The sequence below is a fragment of the Saccopteryx leptura genome, chromosome 6 (genome assembly GCF_036850995.1).
Source record: "Saccopteryx leptura isolate mSacLep1 chromosome 6, mSacLep1_pri_phased_curated, whole genome shotgun sequence".
Lineage (NCBI taxonomy): Eukaryota > Metazoa > Chordata > Mammalia > Chiroptera > Emballonuridae > Saccopteryx > Saccopteryx leptura.
In genome coordinates this window covers 37069954-37093352 of record NC_089508.1, presented here as the reverse complement: position 1 = coordinate 37093352, position 23399 = coordinate 37069954, and the positions used below count along the sequence as shown (strand labels likewise).

Genomic DNA, 23399 nt, shown 5'->3' with positions numbered 1-23399 from the left:
AGGAAGACAATTAGTGGGAACTGAGTTGACCAGGTTGATCAGTTCTGCCTCGGGCTTCCAGAGGCATCTATTTTTGTTTCCACATTTGTTCATGCTCTAGGAAGACATTAGAGGGGACCAGATCCAGCCTTGGACTTCCAGAGGCATCTAGTTGTGCTCTGAGTAAAAGACATTAGTGGGGACTTCATTCGTGCTCTAGGAAGGCATAGTGGGAATTGAATTGATCAGAATTAATCAGTCTCGCATTGCATCAATGGAAACTGACTTAACCAGGATTGATTGGTCTCGCCTTGGACTTTTAGAGACATCTCTCTGTTTGTCAGATCTCGTTCTTTGCTTTTAATGTTTCTGTCTGAACCTCCTGAGTGATTGGTGTATGAGTGAAAGTCTCTAGTGCCTGAACCTAAGTTTCAGAAACACACCTACTAGAGCATATGATGAGTAATTAATATATAAGTAGAACTCGCTGATGCCTGAGCCTAAGTTCCAGGAACACGGCTAGGAAAGCACCTAATGAGTGATTAGTGTGTGAGCAGGAATCTCTGGTGCCTGAGCCTAAGCCCCCCTGCCGGGATGCAGCTGAACAGACACCCGAGAGGCCCCTAACAGGTTAACCCCTTTCTTTGTCTATTGAGCTGTGTGACCTGATCTGTTTGGTCTCTTTGTTTGTCAGAGAAAAAAAAAATCTCTAGTATAATTTTAATTGGAATAATTAAAGAGTGCTTATTTAAATTTGATTTGTGATTTGTGTATGTAAAGTCTTTGTTTAATGTTTTATGTCTTATTTTTCTTGCATTTATTGGTGTGCTAATTCCTGCATTTTCCTGGATAGTTTCAACTTTGTAAATCAGAGCCCCAGATATTAAATATGGGGAAAGAAGGCTGGTAAGGTAGAAACCTTTGATTCTAGGAAACTCAGATGAGTTAGTGGTTTTTATCAGTCCTGAATACAAAGGGAAGTCTTTCTACAGCCTCTGGCTGGCAAGTAAGCGGTTTGGGTGAGAAAAGAGCGAAAGGTAAGGTCAGGACATGCTGTGTGTGGAACAGTGGGGGAAGGGCACTCTATTAAGGTGCCAGGGACAACTAAGGGTGAAGTGACTGGAGAAAATATAGAATAGAAACTGCCTGACCAGGCAGTGGTGCAGTGGATAGAGCGTCGGACTGGGATGTGGAGGACCCAGGTTAGAGACCCCGAGCTCGCCAGCTTAAGCGTGGGCTCATCTGGTTTGAGCAAAGCTCACCAGCTTGGACCCAAGATCGCTGGCTCGAGCAAGGGGTTACTCAGTCTGCTGTAGCCCCATGGTCAAGGCACATATGAGAAAGCAATCAATGAACAACTAAGGTGTCACAACAAAAAACTAATGATTGATGCCTCTCATCTCTCTCCATTCCTGTCTGTCTGTCCCTATCTATCCCTCTCTCTGATTCTCTCTCTGTCTCTGTAAAAAAATAAAATAAGCCTGACCAAGCAGTGGCGCAGTGGATAGAGCATCGAACTGGGATGTGGAGGACCCAGGTTTGAGACCCCGAGGTCGCCAGCTTGAGCGCGGCTCAGCTGGTTTGAGCAAAAGCTCACCAGCTTGGACCCAAGGTCGCTGGCTCAAGCAAGGAGTTACTCAGTCTGCTGAAGGCCCATGGTCAAGGCACATATGAGAAAGCAATCAATGAACAACTAAGGTGTCGCAATGCGCAACAAAAAAGCTAATGATTGATGCTTCTCATCTCTCCATTCCTGTCTATCTGTCCCTGTCTATCCCACTCTCTGACTCTGTCTGTCTCTGAAAAAAAATAAAAATAAAAAAAATAATAAAAATAAATAAATAGAAACTAATTTCAGATATTCAGATATCCACCTACCCATTTGAAAGATACAGGGTAGGAATAGTATTAAAAATTAGAACTTTGTTTTAGAAAAATCTTAAAATAAGAAAACAGGGCCAAGTAAAAAATTTAGAAATTAACAAACCACAGGTGTGGACCTTGCTGGTAATCAGTTTCTTGAAATAAATTGCAACTCCAGAATGAGTAATGGCATCATGAGTAACAGGATTATAGGGGATGGGATTATCAGAGACATGCCCTCCAGCTGCCTCTTCCCTTCCCCTGCTTAGGACATAGGGGTCGCGTGGGCCCTCCATGGGTTAGGATTAATGGCTTATTGCCCTCCACTGGTTGTGAAGGAAGTTATAGAAGGAAAAATAAGTATAAAGTGTACAAGACTATCACTGAAAGAAGGGTGGCCCCCTCTCTCCCATAGGGCCGAGGCAAATGTTAGGTCCCCTCCAAGTTTTCCCTACCCTTCCCCAGTTCCTTCGTGTGTTATGATTGTTGTCTGATGTGGGAGGCATGGAATTCACCAGGGAGACCCACTGCTTTAGTCATAATAGTACCCCCTTGGGCACCAAGAATCCCAGGCACCCTGACCCTTAAATTGACTTAATGGTATAAAGCACTGTAGGTCAAAAAGAAGATTAGGCCTGACTGGGCAGTGGCGCAGTGGATAGAGCGTCGGACTGGGATGCGGAAGACCCAGGTTCGAGACCCTGAGGTCGCCAGCTTGAGCACGGGCTCATCTGGTTTGAACAAAAGATCACCAGCTTGAGCCCAAGGTCGCTGGCTCCAGCAAGGGGTTGCTCAGTCTGCTGAAGGCCCGCGGTCAAGGCACGTATGAGAAAGCAATCAATGAACAATTAAGGTGTTGCAATGCACCACGAAAAACTAATGATTGATGCTTCTCATCTCTCTGTTCCTGTCTGTCTGTCCCTGTCTATCCCTCTCTCTGACTCTCTATCTGTCTCTGTAAAAAAAAAAAGAAGAAGAAGAAAAAAAGAAGATTAGTATCTCTTTGCCAGCTGGGTAGTTACAAAATAGTGAGTGCATTTTATTTTTCTCAATAGTCCATTGGGGTGGTAGTTTATAATCCTCTTATTGTGAACTGTACTAAAACTATACTAATAATAAGGCATATAGAATTGTATAGTCTGCTGTAAAGCCAGTAGTCAGGGCCACCATCACAGCAGCCTGGCCCATGCAGGTTCGCATTGGATTCAGACAGTCGATAAAGAAACAACGGAGCCAAAAACTGATGGGTCATTATCTTTAATCCTAGCTTGCACCTGGCGGGCAAGTAAAAACACACACTGGGCTCCAGAACCCACTCACTCAGTGCTCACAAAGCTACTGACTTATCCAAGTTTCCTAGAATCAAAGGTTTCTAGCTCACCAGACTTATTCACCTCTGTTCCCCATCTCCTTCCTTCTCCCTGCACAAACTCTGCACAAACTGGCTTCTCACTCAACACTCCGCCATCTTGGCTGCTTCTCCTGGCCTCCTCCACGTGGCCTTTCTCTGCTCTCCTCTCTGCTCTTTCCTCTAATGCTAATCTCAGGAACCAAAAGAGCAAGATCCCGTTCTGCCCTCATTTTATAGTGTAGAAATCCAGACCTTTAATCCAATATACAAAATAGGGAAGTCTCTAATACAAAGTCACTTCTCTGAGGCATGATGGGATTGTACCACCCCACATCAAAAAGGGTGGGAAAGGCTTAATCCCAAAACCAAGCCCCAGGCTACAAGGATTCTGCCTGCCCACAGCCCACAGAGACACACATTAATATCACCTGGGCAACGGCCTCCACGTGGGCAGCACCATCTTTAACAAAGTGAGCATAATATATTTTATCTGCCCAACAATCCACCCCTATCAAGGTATTTCACATTGTCCAAAATCCGTAAATCCATCCAACAAAGGAGCCAATGCCCACTCTGGTCGTAGTCCAGGAAGTCAGTCCATGCACATGAGACCTCAGCCACCCCCCTCATCCCTGCCATCCTGGCAGGTCTTACACTGTCCCAAAGAGGGGCATGTGGCAATGGCAGTCAGCATTTCCATCTCTGCTCTGGAGAGCATGTCTGGGCCCTATGTCCCAAAATCGCAGACCTACCAGGGCTGTAGTAGGTGCTCCTTCCAGCTGGGCTCTCAACTTATGGAGACTGCGGATTGCAACTCCAGCCCGATTCTCCTCATCCTCCAAAGAGGAACTGAAAACACCAGCTCCCAATGCCAGGCTTGCAGCCCCGGGCCTGGCCTCAGCCCAGGCCTCAGCCCTGGCCCCGGCCTCGACCTCCTGCTGCTGCTGGCTCTCCACAGCCTCCAGGGCAATCTGCAAGTCACAAACCTGTGATTCCTCCTCTAGTAGCTGTTCCATTTCCAGGTGAATCTCGCAATCCTGGTCGGGCTTCTCCTCCAGCGCTTCCTCCAGCTCCAGGGTCAGCATCTTTTTCTCCCACGTTTGCTCCAGCTCCTTCCACTGCTTGGTTTGCAGGTCCGGGCAGCCTCTTCCACAGAGCTCTCAGTTTCCTCACACATGGCTGTAAAAGTCAGCCAGCCTACGATTCCCAAAAGGACAGCCATGGGGAACCATAACAGCAGCCAGTCCTCTACTCCACCGGTCAAAGGTGGTGACGGCTCCTTGCTGATCTGTATCGAATCCTGCCACAGACTACGCCAAATGTAAAGCCAGTAGCCATGGCCACCATCACAGCAGCCCGGCCCATGCAGGTTCGCATTGGATTCAGACAGTCGGTAAAGAAACAATGGAGCCAAAAACTGATGGGCCATTATCTTTAGTCCTAGCTTGCACCCGGCGGGCAAGTAAAAACACACACTGGGCTCCAAAAGCCACTCACTCAGTGCTCACAAAGCTACTGACTTATCCGAGGTTCCTAGAATCAAAGGTTTCTAACTCACCAGACTTATTCACCTCTGTTCCCCATCTCCTTCCTTCTCCCTGCACAAACTCTGCACAAACTGGCTTCTCAATCAACACTCCGCCATCTTGGCTGCTTCTCCTGGCCTCCTCCACGTGGCCTTTCTCTGCTCTCTGCTCTGTTCTCTCTGCTCTCTCATGCTAATCTCAGGAACCAAGAGAGCAAGCTCCTGTTCTGCCCCCATTTTATAGTGTAGAAATCAAAACCTTTAATCCAATATACAAAATAGGGAAGTCTCTAATACAAAGTCACTTATCAGAGACATGATGGGATTGTACCACCCCACATCAAAAAGGGTGGGAAAGGCTTAATCCCAAAACCAAGCCCCAGGCTACAAGTATTCTGCCTGCCCACAGCCTGCCCCCAACACACATTAATATCACCTGGGTGACGGCCTCCACGTGGGCAGTGCCATCTTTAACAAAGTGAGCATAATATATTTTATCTGCCCAACATCTGCCAAATCCAAAGACTTCCTTTTTGTACCAAGGATCCCTTGTTATGTTATTTCAAAAGCCTTTTGTTAATTTTCCTTTTTATTTACTGTTTCATAGCCTGTGATGTTGAAATCTTGATTTAGGTATTAGGGAATATGTACTGGTTAGTAATGATTTTTTATGTAATATTTAGTTTATTATCATTTTTGGAGCAGTATTGTTCAATGTTAGGTCACCAAACCTAGAGTAAAAACATTGCTATTGATTAGCCTAGAGAGTAAAATTACAGTAAAAAACATAAATAAGGTATGTTTTCTTAAAATGTAAAAGGAATTTGTGATTAAGTAAAATATAAAATTTATTGGTCATTCCAATTGGTGCTTATAAGTAAATCTTTAAAATTGAGACATAAATATAATAGGAAATAGTTTAAATCCTTTTCCTAAGTGAGCTATAGAATTAGAAAGCTCAGAATTCCCTTTATGGGGGAAGTCTCAAGCCCTAGCAGTACTGTTAGAATCTGTAAAACAATCGAGACTACCTCAAGAAAATGTTTCTAATTGCTTAGCTTAAGTAAGATTCTAGCTCCCAAGCAAGTGAGGAAAATTTAGACATTTTCCCTCGGTTTCTGTTAGCCAGGATCAGAAAAGATACTAAGGCAGTCAACTTAGCCTTTACATAACAATCAGCTCTAGAAATTAAAAAAATGTATTGTAAATTTCAAAAAGGGTTGCATCATCAGCTGCTAAAAATAAATAAGTGAATAAAACTAAGCATTTCAGAAGGGATATTGCTCCTCCCTCAATCACATAACTCTGCCTGGCTCCCAGGATGGTTGGTTAGTCAATGACGGGTAAGATTCCTAAAAGAAGGAACAACCTAAGACAGGCACAGTCGGCGGGGGGGCCATAAAGAAAAAGCTTAAAACTAGCAAAAGTGAGGCTCAGACCTTCACCCCAACAATGCAAGAGCCTGCTCCCTTAAAATAGTGAATTTTTTTGCCTGACCTGTGTTGGCGCAGTGGATAAAGTGTCAACCTGGAAACGCTGAGGTTGCTGGTTCAAAACCCTGGGCTTGCCTGGTCAAGGCACATATGAGAGTTGATCCTTTCTGCTCCTCTTCCCTTCTCTCTCTCTCTCACTCTCCCCTCTCTATAATGAATAAATAAAATCTTTATAAAAATAAATAAATAAATAAAATAGTGGATTTTATCCACTAACCAGGACACCAAAACAAGGGAGGCTCCCTAAAAACTCAGGAAAAACCAGGCAGCTGAGGATGCTACCTAAAACCAGTGGGGGTTTCTAGAAAGTGTTAGTAACTTTACTAAAACCCCTGTTGTGAAAGGTTTATTCTCAACCAATTAGAAAAAGATTTTGCCAGCAGGAAAGGAATAATTAAAAAGGCCAGACTTAGAATCCATTGCAGAAGATATAATATCTGAGTGTTTAGTTTATGTCCAAGTAAATACTAAGCAAAGTAAGGAAATTATGGAAAGAAAAAAAAAAACAGGGAAAGAGGGACTTTCCCAGGTGTTGGGCAGATAAAATATATTATGCTCACTTTGTTAAAGATGGCGCTGCCCACGTGGAGGCCATCGCCCAGGTGATTTTTTTTTTTTTTTTTTGTATTTTTCTGAAGCTGGAAACGGGGAGAGACAGTCAGACAGACTCCCACACGCGCCCGACCGGGATCCACCCAGCACGCCCACCAGGGGGCGATGCTCTGCCCCTCCGGAGCGTCGCTCTGTTGCGACCAGAGCCACTCTAGCGCCTGGGGCAGAGGCCAAGGAGCCATCCCCAGCGCCAGGGCCATCTCTGCTCCAATGGAGCCTTGGCTGCAGGAGGGGAAGAGAGAGACAGAGAGGAAGAAGAGGGGGAGGGGTGGAGAAGCAGATGGGCGCTTCTCCTGTGGGCCCTGGCTGGGAATCGAACCCGGGACTTCTGCACGCCAGGCCGACGCTCTACCACTGAGCCAACCGGCCAGGGCTCGCCCAGGTGATATTAATGTGTGTTGAGGCCAGGCTGTGGGCAGGCAGAATCCCTGTAGCCTGGGGCTTGGTTTTGGAATTAAGCCTTTCCCACCCTTTTTGATGTGGGGTGGTACAATCCAATCATGCCTCAGAGAAGTGACTTTGTATTAGAGACTTCCCTATTTTTGTATATTGGATTAAAGGTCTGGATTTCTACACTATAAAATGGGGGCAGAACAGGAACTTGCGTTCCTGGTTCCTGAGATTAGCATTAGAGAGCAGAGAGCAGAGAAAGGCCACGTGGAAGAGGCCAGGAGAAGCAGCCAAGATGGTGGAGTGTTGAGTAAGAAGCCAGTTTGTGCAGAGTTTGTGCAGGGAGAAGGAAGGAGATGGGGAACAGAGGTGAATAAGTCTGTTGAGCTAGAAACATTTGATTCTAGGAAACTCGGATAAGTCAGTAGCTTTGTGAGCACTGAATGTGAGTGGGTTTTGGAGCCCAGTGTGTGTTTTTACTTGCCCGCCGGGTGCAAGCTAGGATTAAAAATGATGGCCCATCAGTTTTTGGCTCTATTGTTTCTTTACCGACTGTCCGAATTCAATGTGAACCTGCATGGGCCAGGCTGCTATGATGGTGGTCGTGGCTTCTGGCTTTACACCAGGTAAACATTTAGAAACAGACCTTAATGAAATAATTAACAGATAAATTAGAAGCTTTTCGTACTGGGAGTGGGTCCACAGTGACAGTTGTTAGGAAGTTGCTGTGTGGAATTCTTTTCAAATATAGCTTGCCCATTCTAATGTTAGTGTTGGGCAGACAAAATGTATTATGCTCACTTTGTTAAAGATTACGCTGCCCACCAGGAGGCCGTCGCCCAGGTGATATTAATGTTTGTTGAGAATCCTTGTAGCCTGGGGCTTGGTTTTGGGATTAAGACTTTCCCACCCTTTTTTTGATGTGGGGTGGTACAATCCAATCATGCCTCAGAAGTGACTTTGTATTAGAGACTTCCCTATTTTGTATATTGGATTAAGAGTTTGGATTTCTACACTATAAAATGGGGCCGGAGCGGGAGCTTACGCTCTTGGTTCCTGAGGTTATCATTAGAGGAGAGAGCAGAGCAGAGAACAGCAGAAGGAGGCCACGTGGAGGAGGCCAGGAGAAGCAGCCAAGATGGCGGAGTGCTGAGTGAGATGCCAGTTTGTGCGGTTTGACGCTGGATAAGGAAGGAGATGGGGAACAGAGGAGAATAAGGCTGGTGAGCTAGAAACCTTTGATTCTAGGAAACTCGGATAAGTCAGTGGCTTTGTGAGCACTGAATGTGATTGGGGTTTGGAGCCCAGTGTGTATTTTTTACTTGCCCGCCGGGTGCAAGCTAGAATTAAAGACTATGGCCCACCAGTTTGTGGCTCCGTTGTTTCTTTACCGACTGTCCGAATCCAATGCGAACCTGCATGGGCCGGGCTGCTCTGATGGTGGCCCTGGCCCTGGCTGTGGCTTCTGGCTTTACAGTTAGAACTGCATTTGTGTTCAAGATCTCACAGCTGGTGGGAAGGGAACCCAATATTAATTAGAAACTAACTTGAAATTTTATTGTGTACAGACCCCAAAAGGTTCAGGACAGGTAGAATGCATGAATCAAATCATGAGGTAAACTTTAACCAAATTTATTTTTTGAAACCAGTGAAAACTGGCCAACCTTACTCCCACTGGCCCTCCTTAGGGCAAGGTGTACTCCCTATAGAGAAGGATTTATGCCTTTTGAAATAATGTTTAGAAGACCCCCTCCCTTACTACCAAAACTCAGAAGAGATAAAGCTGAGTTAAATAACCACTCCTTTTTAAGTACTTGCAGAATCTTCAAATTACTCAGCAGGCTGTTCAAAAGACTGTCCAAGAGGCACTTCCAGCACTGCCAGGAGATCCAGTACATTCTTTTCAGCCGGGGACTCAGTCCGAGTAAAGAAGTAGATCAGCCAAGGACTGACTCTCACGTGGATGGGTCCACAAACCATGATCCTGACCACTCCCACTGCTGCCAAGGTAGAAGGCATGCCTGCCTGGGTCCACCATAGCCAATTGAAACCTGCAGTCCCAGCAGAGACACCTTTGTGGACAGTGGAGACTGCTGACCCACCAACCCTTGTAAGTTAAACCTAGGAAGGACAGCATGCCCTGCTCCAACCACAAACCGGAAGCTGGTTGGTTTATGCACGGTTAATGCATGAAGAAACTCACTGAGGACCTCTTTTAATTAGACTTTGGGGAAGAAGGGAAACTAGGGTAAAAGAAAAGCCAGCTTGGTTGTCACTAAAGGTTAAGTTTTTTTAAGAGTTCTGAATAAAAGGAATTATATAGTAATAAAAGGTATAAGGTACAACAACACTTTTTGAAAAAGAAAAGAAGAAAGTAAATTGTTATAAAAGCCAGTGTATTGCCCTGGCTGGTTGGCTCAGTGGTAGAGCGTCGGCCTGGCGTGCAGAAGCCCCGGGTTCGATTCCCGGCCAGGGCACACAGGAGAAGCACCCATCTGCTTCTCCACCCCTCCCCCTCTCCTTCCTCTCTGTCTCTCTCTTCCCCTCCTGCAACCGAGGCTCCATTGGAGCAGAGATGGCCCGGGCGCTGGGGATGGCTCCATGGCCTCTGCCCCAGGCGCTAGAGTGGCTCTGGTCACAACAGAGCAACGCCTCAGATGGGCAGAGCATCGCCCCCTAGTGGGTGTGCCATGTGGATCCTGGTCGGGCACATGCAGGAGTCTGTCTGACTGCCTCCCCGTTTCCACCTTCAGAAAGATAAAAAAAAAATAAATAAATAAATAATGATAAAATAAATAAAAGCCAGTGTATGGCCAGTAACTGCGGCCACCAACACAGCCGCCTGGCCTGTGCAGGTTTGCATTTGATTCAAACAGACAGTAATGAAACAATGGAGCCAAGAACTGGTGTGCCATTAGCTTTAATCCTAGCTTGCACCCAGTGGGCAAGAAAAACACACAGTGGGAAAACACTTCCCTTTCCATTGAGGGCTCCCAAAGCCAATGACTTATCTGAGTTTCCTAGAATCAAAGGTTTGTACCTCACCAGCCTTATTCACCTCTGTTCCCCATCTCCTTCTCTCTGCACAAACTGGCTTTTCCTTCAGGACTCCCCCATCTTGGCTGCTTCTCCTCTCCTCCATGTGGCCTTTCTCTGCTCTCCCCCTGCATGGGCTCCTCCTAGAACATAATCACTCTTCCCTTTAAAACCTTTTGGTGCGAAAGCCCTCCCCCAACACACAATAATAAGTGGGCAGTAGGTATAAAAATGTTGACTACCCCTGGTCTGTCCGAATCAAAGGTGAACCTGCATTGGCCAGGCAATTGTCATGGTGGCCGTGACTACTGGCCTTACAGGAAGTGTTTTCCCACTGTGTGTATTTCTCGCCCACCTGGTGCAAGCTAGGATTAAAGGTAATCGTCTGCCAGTTCTTGGCTCCGTGTTTCATTACCGTTCGAATCAATGTGAACCTGCATGGGCCAGGCGGATGTGATGGTGCCACGGCAACTGGCTTTACAAGACCCTTCAAAACACTAGAGCAGAGACCACAAATTCACTCATTGTTATTGTCATGTTAATGGTTGCCTCTCCTATACCTGCCTATAAAAGAAGTACTTGTTTGTACATTTTACTTTTTATCAAATCCCAGAGATTTTCCCATTTGCTTTCTCCTATCTCCCTAATCTATCACCAGAGAATTTCATGTAACCCCCTGATGCAGGGGTCCCCAAACTATGGCCCGTGGGCCGCATGCGGCCCCCTAAGGCCATTTATCCGGCCCCCACCACACTTCTGGAAGGGGCACCTCTTTCATTGGTGGTCAGTGAGAGGAGCACATTGACCATCTCATTAGCCAAAAGCAGGCCCATAGTTCCCATTGAAATACTGGTCAGTTTGTTGATTTAAATTTACTTGTTCTTTATTTTGAATATTGTATTTGTTCCCATTTTGTTTTTTTACTTTAAAATAAGATATGTGCCGTGTGCATAGGGATTTGTTCATAGTTTTCTTTATAGTCCGGCCATCCAACGGTCTGAGGGACAGTGACTGGCCCCCTGTGTAAAAAGTTTGGGGACCCCTGCCCTGATGTGTTCCTCTTTGATTATGATGTATAAAATAGGTGGTGAAACTGCCATTTTCTGGAGCACTCTCTCAATCCATTGAGACTTTGCTTCCTCGCAATTGTCACTTTGGCTTAAATTGTAGTAAGGTACCAAAAAGCTGAAAAATTAATATTGACATTCTAGAAGGAAAGGTCCAGCTTTCCTGTCCCATCCTTCCTTTGGGGAGGAGGGAGAAGAATGCAGAAGTTTTGGGCTTTCTAGAACAATGGGTCATTTAGTTTTAAATCTAAAATAAAGGTTAACCAAGAAACTTCTTCTCTTTCAATGGGAGACAGAATTTACATACCACCTTACATTGATTGTAGTTCCTCCCCTTCCTGGAATCTTGAAAGTAACATACCTCTAGGTTAGTGAGGGAAGATGAACCATAAAAGATTTGTAAACATCTTTGATTGTATTACCTTGAAAGTCTTAATGTTTCTGTGTATCCCCTAAACAAATGTTGTAAGCTTATGCCATGATGTCATGCTCTCCCCTGTCCATGTGTGATCAAGGGTATATAAACAGCCCCTGAAATGTATTTGGGGCACGTGATTTGGGTTTGCAACTGCTCCATGTAAGCCATATGTGGCCAGCATATTTAATAAATCTCCTCCTGCCTGACCAGGCGGTGGTGCAGTGGATAGAGCATCGGACTGGGATGCGGAAGGACCCAGGTTCAAGACCCCGAGGTCGCCAGCTTGAGCGCGGGCTCATCTGGTGTCAGCAAAAAGCTCACCAGCTTGGATCCAAGGTCGCTGACTCCAGCAAGGGGTTACGCAGTCTGCTGAAGGCCCACGGTCAAGGCACATATGAGAAAGCAATCAAAGAACAACTAAGGTGTCGCAACGAAAAACTGATGATTGATGCTTCTCATCTCTCTCCGTTCCTGTCTGTCTGTCCCTATCTATTCCTCTCTCTGATTCTCGCGCTGTCTCTGAAATAAATAAATAAATATTAAAAAATAAATCTCCTCCTTTAATAAAACTCTTCAAAACTCATCTGGAGCCCTGGCCGGTTGGCTCAGCAGTAGAGCGTCGGCCTGGCGTGCGGAGGACCCGGGTTCGATTCCCGGCCAGGGCACATAGGAGAAGCGCCCATTTGCTTCTCCACCCCCCCTTCCTCTCTGTCTCTCTCTTCCCCTCCCGCAGCCAAGGCTCCATTGGAGCAAAGATGGCCCGGGCGCTGGGGATGGCTCCTTGGCCTCTGCCCCAGGCGCTAGAGTGGCTCTGGTCGTGGCAGAGCGATGCTCCGGAGGGGCAGAGCATCGCCCCCTGGTGAGCAGAGCGTCGCCCCTGGTGGGCGTGCCGGGTGGATCCCGGTCGGGCGCATGCGGGAGTCTGTCTGTCTCTCCCCATTTCCAGCTTCAGAAAAAAACAAAAAAAACAAAAAACAAACAAACAAACAAAAAAACCAAAAAACTCATCTGGACTTGGTGTCTCTATGTGAACCCGCAGAAGTGAGGTACAGTACTTTTCAGCATCTGGGGTGCAGGTACTTTACAACAAAATAAACTCATAAAAAAATTCTTCCAAGTTTGATGTTTCTTACAGTGATAGTTATTTTATTTATTGAGAATTTAAAAAGGAAAAATTTAACAAGCACATTTCTGCCTTTTAAGATATGAACTCTGGTCTGGCCTGTGGAGGCACAGTGGATAAAGCATTGACCTGGAACACTGAGGTCACCAGTTCAAAACCCTGAGCTTGCCTGGTCAAGGCACATGCCACAAGCAAGCAAGGAACAACTAAAGTGAAGCAACTATGAGTTGATACTTCTCATTCCTCCCACCCCTCTCTCCTCTCTCTGTAAAATCAATAAATAAAATCTTTTTTAAAAAATGTTAAAAAAGGTCTGACCTGTGGTGGTGCAGTGGATAAAGTGTTGACCTGGAAATGCTGAGGTCACTGGTTCGAAACCCTGGGCTTGCCTGGTCAAGGCACATATGGGAGTTGATGCTTCCTGCTGATCCTCCCTTTCTCTCTCTCTGTCTCTCCTCTCTGTCTCTCTCTCTCTGTCTCTGTCTCTCTCTCTCCTCTCTAAAATGAATAAATAAGGCCCTGGCCAGTTAGCTCAGTGGTAGAGCGTCGGCCTGGCATGCAGGAGTCCCGGGGTTCGATTCCCGGCCAGGGCACACAGGAGAAGCGCCCATCTGCTTCTCCACCCCTCCCCCTCTCCTTCCTCTCTGTCTCTCTCTTCCCCTCCCGCAGCCAAGGCTCCATTGGAGCAAAGATGACCCGGGCGCTGGGGATGGCTCTGTGGCCTCTGCCTCAGGCGCTAGAATGGCTCTGGATGCAACAGAGCGACACCCCAGAGGGGCAGAACATCGCCCCCTGGTGGGCATGCTGGGTGGATCCCGGTTGGCTGCATGCGGGAGTCTGTCTGACTGCCTCCCCGTTTCCAGCTTCGGAAAAATGAAAGAAAAAAAAAAAAAGAATAAATTTAAAAAAAAAGTTTAAAAAAAAAAAAGACATTGTAAGGCCAGGGGCTGCCCACCACTGTGGACATGCAGGTTCACATTGGATTCAGGCAGAGGGTAAAGGAATTGTGGAGCCAGAAAATGGTGGGCCATTCTGTTTATTAAAGTCTCGTATTGGCTGATGAACAAAAAAACATGGAAGACTGCTTGCTTCTCACTCAGGGCTCCCAAGCTCCAACCTCCTCCGGACTCACTGGCCTCACAGGCCCCCACCAGCCTCAACAGGGCTCCCAAGCCCCTCAGCCTCAGCACTCTCCGCCAAAACAGGCCAGACGGAAATACCCCTTCTCTGGCAAATGATAGCAAACAATTGCCCCACCCCATGGAGGTAGACAATCCATAATTTACCATCTGCCACCCTGAGGGCAAGCACTCGCAGCCTTCCATAGACTATACACACATGGCGCTGCCCCAACACAAGCGAGCAGACCTAAAAAACACTCGTTACAAACTTGTTTGCCCAACAGACATGAACGCTGAAATCATATTTGTGATAGGGAAACTCAAGAGTTAGAAATTTGGCTTCAGTAATAGTTGCTTTTAGTTATAATCAATAGGAAATATGTAAGGTTAGGAAATAGTTAATTGGTACATTTGCTCTCTATTCTCTCTTAGTGACTCCCTGGCCTTCCCTTTTGAGATGTGGAGAAAAGTTTATCCTTGCAGGAGGCTCTGGGAAGCATTTTGGGAAGCACTTGGGAGGAGCCTGGAGATTAGAAAGGAGACCAGGAATGCAAAGATAAAGAAAACAGATGGTTCTTTATCTCAAGAACAAAGCATTTCACTACCCCCTTGTCTATGTGACTAACTGCACGGACTTTGCCTCCTGCACCATTACTAACAGCCTCTGAACCCTATAAAAGGAGCCAGCACTAAAGGAGTGATAAGGCAGTTCTTTGAACCTGAAGTTTTCTGCGTTCTCAGGTTGCTGGCAATTTGATTAAAAGCACTCATATTCCACTTGTTCCTAATCTCTGTGTATTGGTTCTGTGGTAAGGGACAACTCGAACCCTGGCTTGTTCCAGTAACATTTGTATACCATCTTTTGGCAAATTGTTTGAGGAATGACCTCAAAGTGAGATAAACAAAATGACTCTTTTGTTTTTTAGGTGAGAAGAAGGGAGATAGTGTAAAGCCAGTAGCCGCAGCCACCATCACAGCCACCTGGCCCATGCAGGTTTACATTAGATTCAGACAGTTGGTAATGAAACAATGGAGCCAAAAACTGGTGGGCCATTAGCTTTAATCCTAGCTTGCACCCAGTGGGCAAGAAATACACAGTGGGAAAACACTTCCCTTTCCATTCAGGGCTCCCAAAGCCACTAACTTATTCGAGTTTCCCAAAATCAAAGTTTTCTAGCTCACCAGCCATATTCACCTCTGTTTCCCATCTCCTCTCTGCACAAACTCTGCACAAACTGGCTTCTCCTTCAGCACTCTGCCATCTTGGCTGCTTCTCCTCTCCTCCACGTGACCTTTCTCTATTCTCCTTTCTCTGCTCTCCTAGAACATAATCACTCTTCTCCTGGAACAACGTGATTGCTCTTCCTTTTAAAACCTTTTGGCGCGAAAACCCTCCCCCAACACATATTAATATAATCACGCCCATCCCAAGCAAGAAGGACAACTAATATCATCACCTGGGCGACAGGCTTCCACGTGGGCAGCACCATCTTTAACAAAGTGAGAGTAATATGTTTTATCTGCCCAACAGTGAGGCATGCGCCCAACCAGGATCCACCCACAACCCCACCTAGGGCCAATGCTCAAGTACTTAGCTATTTTTAGCACGTGAGGCTTACATGCTCAGACCAACTGAACTTTACTTAGTGCCCGAGGCCACACTCAAACCAAAAGAGCCCCTGGCATCAGAAGGAGAAGAAGTAGAGAAGGGGGAGAGGGAGAGATGGAAAAGCAGATGGTCACTTTTCCTGTGTGCTCTGACCTGGAATTGAACCCAGACATCCATATGCCAGGCCGACACTCTATCCTCAGGGCCAAGATGACTCTTGAGATACAGAAAGAGAACTATAACCCTTATTTGTATTTGTTTTATTTTATTATTATTTTTTATCGAGAGAGAGAGAGAGAGAGAGAGAGAGAGAGAGAGAGGAGGGACAGATAGGGACAGACAGACAGGAAGGGAGAGAGATGAGAAGCATCACTTCTTTGTTGCGGTGCCTTACTTGTTCATTGATTGCTTTTTCATATTTGCCTTGACCGGGGTGTGGGGTGGTGGGTGGGGGGCTCCAGCAGAGCCAGTGACGCTTTGCTCAAGCCAGCTACCTTCGACTCAAGCCAGTGACCTTGGACTTCATGTCAGTGACCTCTGGGGTCAAGCCAGTGACCATGGGGTCATGTCTATGATCCCACACTCAAGCTGGCAACCCCACGCTCAAGCTGGTGAGCCTGTGCTCAGGCTGGATGAGCCCTCGCTCAAGCCAGTGACCTCAGAGTTTTGAACCTGGGTCTTCAGCATCCCAGGCTGATGCTCTATCCATTGTGCCACCACCTAATCAAGCTATATTTATTTTTTTTTTTTGGTATTTTTCTGAAGCTGGAAATGGGGAGGCAGTCAGACAGACTCCCGCATGCGCCCGACCGGGATCCACCTGGCACGCCCACCAGGGGGTGATGCTCTGCCCATCTGGGGCATTGCTCTGTCACAACCAGAGCCATTCTAGCGCCTGGGGCAGAGGCCAAGGAGCCATCCCCAGCACCCAGGCCATCTTTTTGCTCCAATGGAGCTTCGGCTGCGGGAGGGGAAGAGAGAGACAGAGAGGAAGGAGAGGGGGAGGGGTGGAGAAGCAGATGGGTGCCTCTCCTGTGTGCCCTGGCCGGGAATCGAACCCGGGACTTCCGCACCCCAGGCCGACGCTCTACCGCTGAGCCAACCGGCCAGGGCTGTATTTATTTTTAATCTCAACATTTTTCATGTCTGTTGTTTTAAAAAATTGTATACATGATATAGTAGTATAAACTTTTTAAAATCTATACATATACTTGTTAAAGATGGTAAATCAGATTTAAGGGATGCTATAACGGTGGGGTTTCATAATAGGGGAGAAAAATTGGGCTCAGCAGTGAACATAACAAGATAAGTGGGAATTTTTAATCAAGGAGCAAGTTGTTGGGGTCAGTGAGTGAAAAATTACTAAGAGAAGATGTCACGAAGAGCAACAAGACCTTGATTCTTGTCTTCTTTTTTTTTTTTTTACAGAGAGAGCGTCAAAGAGAGGGATAGACAGGGACAGACAGACAGGAACGGAGAGATGAGAAGCATCAATCATTAGTTTTTCGTTGCGCATTACGACACCTTAATTGTTCATTGATTGCTTTCTCATATGTGCCTTGACCGCGGGCCTTCAGCAGACCGAGTAACCCCTTGCTTGAGCCAGCGACCTTGGGCTCAAACTAGTGAGCTTTTGCTCAAACCAGATGAGCCGTCACTCAAGCTGGCAACCTCGGGGTCTTGAACCTGGGTCTTCCGCATCCCAGTCCGACACTCTATCCACTGCACCACCACCCGGTCAGGCGATTCTTGTCTTCTTTTTTTATTTTTTATTTATTTTTTTATTTATTTTATTTTTTACAGAGACAGAGAGAGAGTCAGAGTGAGGGATAGACAGGGACAGACAGACAGGAACAGAGAGATGAGAAGTATCAATCATTAGTTTTTCATTGCGAGTTGCAACACCTTAGTTGTTCATTGATTGCTTTCTCATATGTGCCTTGACCGTGGACCTTCAGCAGAGTGAGTAACCCCTTGCTCGAGCCAGCGACCTTGAGTCCAAGCTGGTGAGCTTTTTTGTTCAAACCAGATGAGCCCACGCTCAAGCTGGTGACCTCGGGGTCTCGAACCTGGGTCCTCCGCATCCCAGTTCGACACTCTATCCACTGTGCTACTGCCTGGTCAGGTGATTCTTGTCTTCTTGAGAGAAAAATTCAATCAAGAGACAAAGTGCAGCAACTAAAGAAGAATTTATTGGCTATGCAGGTAGAAAGTCAGACGCTACTGCTGCCCACTGCTCCGCTGGTTGCAACTCTTGTGGGGTCCCTTAGAGCTTAGGAGGAACAGAGGGGCAAGGAAAATGCGCCTGGGGGCAAGAGGAAGGCACAGGCATGCTCCCGGAAGAGAGAGCCCTCTGGAACCGCTCTCCTAAGGGACTTTAAAGGTGGGAATTTTAGGGGAGGACCTTAATAGAATTTTTTTGTGTGTGTATTTTTCTGACGTTTGAAATGGGGAGGCAGTCAGACAGACTCCCGCATGTGCCTGACCGGGATCCACCCGGCATCCCCACCAGGAGGTGATGCTCTGCCCATCTGGGGCATCGCTCTGTTGCAACCAGAGCCATTCTAGTGCCTGAGGCAGAGGCCACAGAGCCATCCTTAGTGCCCAGGCCAACTTTACTCCAATGGAGCCTTGGCTGCGGGAGGGGAAGAGAGAGACAGAGAGGAAAGAGAGGGGGAGGGGTGGAGAAGCAGATGGGTGCTTCTCCTGTGTGCCCTGGCCGGGAATCGAACCCAGGACTCCTGCACGCCAGGCCGACGCTCTACCGCTGAGCCAACCGGCCAGGGATACTCATATCTGTCTAACTCCCCACTACAGAACCATCAGAAGTAAGGGGGATTATTGCTAGATCGACTCAAGGGTTCTTAATGAAACCAGGCTAGGGTAATCAGACATCACCTGGGGGTAATGTAGGGAGATGAACCCAATCAAATAATGAGGGAGAGGGATTCTAGTTATAATGACTTAACAAGATACTTGCTAGAACTGGACACTACAAGGAAGGACATGGGAACCCAGGGTCAGACCTAGTTGAAAAGAGAACACACAAATGTGTTTACCACGCCTCTACCCCCACACACTCATATATATATATATATATATATATATATATATATATACACACACACACACACACACACACTATATTTCGGTTTGTTATTATTAAAATACAACTATTTTCATTTGTTATTATTAAAATATGAAGCCCAAGTTGTATATTATACTACATAGAAATACTCATGCTCAATCACTGTATCAGGGCTCAATCAAACCAGAGTGTCAATGTAAGAAACGTTTAAACCTGTAGAGAATTTTTTAAATTTTACTTATTGATTTCAGAGAGAGGAAAGGAGAGAGAGAGAGAGAGGCAGACAGACAGACGGAAACATCCATCTGTTCCCACAAGTATCCTGATCGGGGATCAAACCCATAATCTTTGCACGTTAGGACACTTCAACCAACCAAGCTACCCAGCTAGGACTAAACCTGTAGAGAAATTTTATGACTTTATTTGAGCTGAACTGATGACAATGGCCAGGAAGCAAAATCTCAGCAGAATGAGAATATGCTCTGGAAAACGGCAGTTTGACCACTTATTCTGCACATAAGAATCATAAGGATCAGGGCCCTGGCTGGTTGGCTCAGCGGTAGAGCGTCGGCCTGGCGTGCAGGAGTCCCGGGTTCGATTCCTGGCCAGGGCACACAGGAGAGGCGCCCATTTGCTTCTCCACCCCTCCCCCTCTCCTTCCTCTCTGTCTCTCTCTTCCCCTCGCACAGCCAAGGCTCCACTGGAGCAAAAGGTGGCCCGGGCGCTAGGGATGGCTCTATGGCCTCTGCCTCAGGCGCTAGAATGACTCTGGATGCAACAGAGCGACGCCCCAGAGGGGTAAAGCATCGTCCCCTGGTGGGCATGCCGGGTGGATCCCGGTTGGGCGCATGTGGGAGTCTGTCTGACTGCCTCCCCATTTCCAGCTTCGGAAAAATGAAAAAATAAAATAAAATTAAAAAAAAAAAAGAATCATAAGGATCAGAGGGGAAGATGTAAGGGGGTTACATGGAATCCACTGGTGAGAGATTAGGGAGAAGTGAGAAAGCGAATTAGGGAAATCTCTGGGACTGGATTGAAAAGTAAAACAAATAGAGCTTGGTCTGTGCTGGCACAGTGGCTAAAGCGTCAACCTGGGGCACTGTCGCCGGTTTGAAACCCTGGGCTTGCCTATTCAAGGCACATATGAGAAACAGCTGTGGGTTGATGCTTACCGCTCCTCTCCCACTGCCTTTCTCTCTCTCTCTCTCTCCCCTCTCTAAAATCAATTCTAAAAAAAGTAAAAGGAAAACAAATAGGCACATACTTCTTTTACCTTTGTGAGTATAGGATAGTTAGCTGTTAACAATGAACACAATAACAATAACAATGAGGGGTTTTGTGGTCTCTGAGTTTGGCAGGCCTCCCCTGAATTTTTCAGGTTTAGTATGTGCCTCCATTTTCACCCACAGGAGAAATAGAACCAGCAGAAGATGTACATTAAGGGATGTTTGAAAGGAATTGACTTGCACAGTTGTGGGAGCTGGCTAAGAGTCAAGTCTGAAGCAGTGGTGGGATTTAGCTGGTTCGCACCAATTCGGCAGAACCAAGATCTAATTTTTTGTTGAGTTTGGTGAATTTGTTGTTAAAATGGCACTTGTAATCAGGGTTCTCTCTAAGGTGGGCACCTGGGCAGCTGCCCAATGTGGAAACCACAAATTTATATTCCTTACTCTTTTTTTTTTCTTGTATTTTTCCAAAGTGAGAAGCAGGGAGGCAAGACAGACAGACTCCTGCATGCACCCGACCAGGATCCACCCGGCATGCCCACTAGGGGGCAATGCTCTGCCCATCTGGGGCGTTGCCTCATTGCAACTGGAGCCATTCTAGGTAGCGCCTGAGAAGAAGGCCATGGAGCCATCCTCAGCACCTGGGCCAAGTTTGCTCCAATGAGCCTTGGCTGCAGGAGAGAAGGAGAGAGCTAGAGAGAAAAGAGGTGGGAAGGATGGAGAAGCAGATGGGCACTTCTCCTTTGTGCCCTGAATGGAAATGAAACCTGGGACTTCCACACACCGAACGGAGGCTCTACCGCTGAGCCTATTAGCTAGGGCCGTACTCGTTTTTAATGTTCATCTGCACAACAGCCTATTCTAAGTGTCCATAGTAATGTTCATTCCATCCATAGGTGAAAAAAATTGCAAGTGAGGACACCAATTAAGAAGCAATATGGAGCCCGACCAGGCAGTAGTGCAGTGGATAGAGCATTGGTCTGGGATGCGGAGGACCCAGGTTCGAGACCCCAACGTCACCAGCTTGAGCGCAGGCTCATCTGGCTTGAGCAAAAAGCTCACCAGCTTGGACCCAAGGTCACTGGCTCAAGCAAGGGATTACTTGCTCTGCTGAAGGCCTGCGGTCAAGGCACATATGAGAAAGCAATCAATGAACAATTAAGGTGTCGCAACGAAAAACTGATGATTGATGCTTCTCATCTCTCTCCGTTCCTGTCTGTCTGTCCCTATCTATCCCTCTCTCTGACTCTCTCTCTCTGTCCCTGTAAAAAAATAAATTAAAAAAAAAGAAGCAATATGGAAATATCTTAAATAATAATTTTATTGTTTTTTGTCAGGTATTATTTAAACTTTTTTATTCATATTTTAAAACCCTATTAGGCAAATAAGTTTGTAAAATTTGTGTTATTTGGTTTTGCTCACTTTTATTAAAAATGGTGCTGCCCACGTGGAGCAGCTGATTACCTTCCTGCTTGGGAAGGGGTTTGGTTATGCTAATGTGTTCTGGGGGTGGGCTTTTGTGCTGAAAAGTTTTGAAAGAAGGAGGTAGGAGGCCATTTTAGGAGAGACCACATTGTTGCAGAGAAGGGAGGAAAGACCACATTGTTACAGAAGAGAGAGGCCACATGGTGGCAGAGGAGGCTGACAGCAAGATGGCAGAGAGCTGAAGGAGAAGCCAGTTTGTGCAGAAAGAAGAAGATAGGGAACAGAGGTAAATAAGGCTGGTGGGGCCTTTGAATCTAGGAAAACCCAGATGTGTCAGTAGCTTTGTGAGCCCTGAATGAGTGGGTTTTGGTATCCAGTGTGTTTTTACTCATTTGCCAGTACAAGTCTAGAATAAAGGAAGGCCTACCAGTTCTTGGTTCCATCGATTCATTACCATCTGTCCAAATTAAATGGGAACCTGCACAGGCCAGGCAGCTGTGATGGAGGCCACAGCACTGGCCCTAAAAACTCGTATAACAATCTAGTTTTGTGTACCTCTTTTATTGTTCTTATTTAAGTATTAAATACATAAAATAATAAACTACCTTTTGTATTTTTCTGAAGCTGGAAACGGGGAGAGACAGTCAGACAGACTCCTGCATGCTCCTGACCGGGATCCACCTGGCACGCCCACCAGGGGCGAAGCTCTGCCCACCAGGGGGCGATGCTCTGCCCATCCTGGGCGTCGCTATGTTGTGACCAGAGCCACTCTAGCGCCTGAGGCAGAGGTCACAGAGCCATCCCCAGCACCCGGGCCATCTTTGCTCCAATGGAGCCTCACTGCGGGAGGGGAAGAGAGAGACAGAGAGGAAGGAGAGGGGGAGGGGTGGAGAAGCAGATGGGCGCCTCTCCTGTGTACCCTGGCCGGGAATCGAACCCGGGACTTCTGCACGCCAGGCCGATGCTCTACCACTGAGCCAATCGGCCAGGGCCAATAAACTACCATTTAGTATATCATTTTTTTATACTTAAAACAATCATTAGGACAGAGAACCAGCTGTTAAGTTATTTGAATCCCACCACTGGCCTGAAGTCTATATAGCAGGCCATCAGAAAAGGCAAGCTAGAACTCCCAGGCATGAAAGGAGTTTCAGTCCAGAGGTAAAATTTCACCTAAGACACGTCAGTTCTACTCTTCCGGCCTTTCAATTAATTGAATCACGTCCACCCAGATTATGTAGGATAATCTCCATTATTTAAAGTACCCTGATTATGAACATTAATCACATCTACAAACTACTGTCACAATAACACATAGAAAAAGAACTTTAGATCAATAATTTGAGAGAATAGGGTGTTTGAAAGGCAGAAACCGCAGGCTGAACCAAAAACACAAGGCTAGTGTGTCCCAAAAGGAAAATTTATTTTAAAAACACCTGGGTGCAGGTGGGCTGAGACCAGCAAAGGGTGTCAGCCTGAGGGAGGGGACAGGGCAGGCGTTATACGGGTTTGTCAAAGGGCCTTGGGCAAAGGCGGCTGCAAGATCTCTTCCTCTGTTTGTGGTTGAGAGTGGCGCCACAGTTCCTCAACATTGTCTGCACCCCAATCCAGTCGTCTCTTTGCAGCATCCAGCTGCAAGGGAGGTCTGAGCAGGATTACTGAGTAGGCAAGTCCTTCTTCCTCCTTCAGGCCTGCATTGTTCTTAAGGAAAATAGTGGCTGAGTAGCCATTTTATCTATCATTTTCAGGCCTGGAAGTCATTCCAGAGAACCATATTTGACACTGTCTTATATATGTGGGTGTGGGTTAGTATGAACACAAAGGATGTACAGATCAATCCCCTTTTCCACTCTGGTAAAATACATCTGAAAACAAACAGTCCTGGCTTCCAACTCCAGTGTAGCCTGCCTTCTAACTCCCTCATTCATTTGACTGGCTAGTCCTTGAGACCTTGGCCTAACAGCCTACATTTGAAGTTTCTGGCTCCATTCCTAAGCACATTTTCCTTTGCTTAACTCTTGAATCCCAGAAACCATCGAAGGTTTCCCAGTAATGAGGCCCACGCCTACATAT

At 46.6% G+C, this 23399-nt stretch overlaps 1 non-coding gene across 1 annotated transcript; it reads right to left on the bottom strand.

Moving 5' to 3' along the window:
- Nucleotides 1–16624: 16624 nt before the first annotated feature.
- TRNAP-GGG (transfer RNA proline (anticodon GGG)) lies at nucleotides 16625–16700 on the bottom strand. The gene has a single exon. It is a non-coding gene; the product is annotated as a tRNA-Pro (tRNA).
- Nucleotides 16701–23399: the final 6699 nt, after the last annotated feature.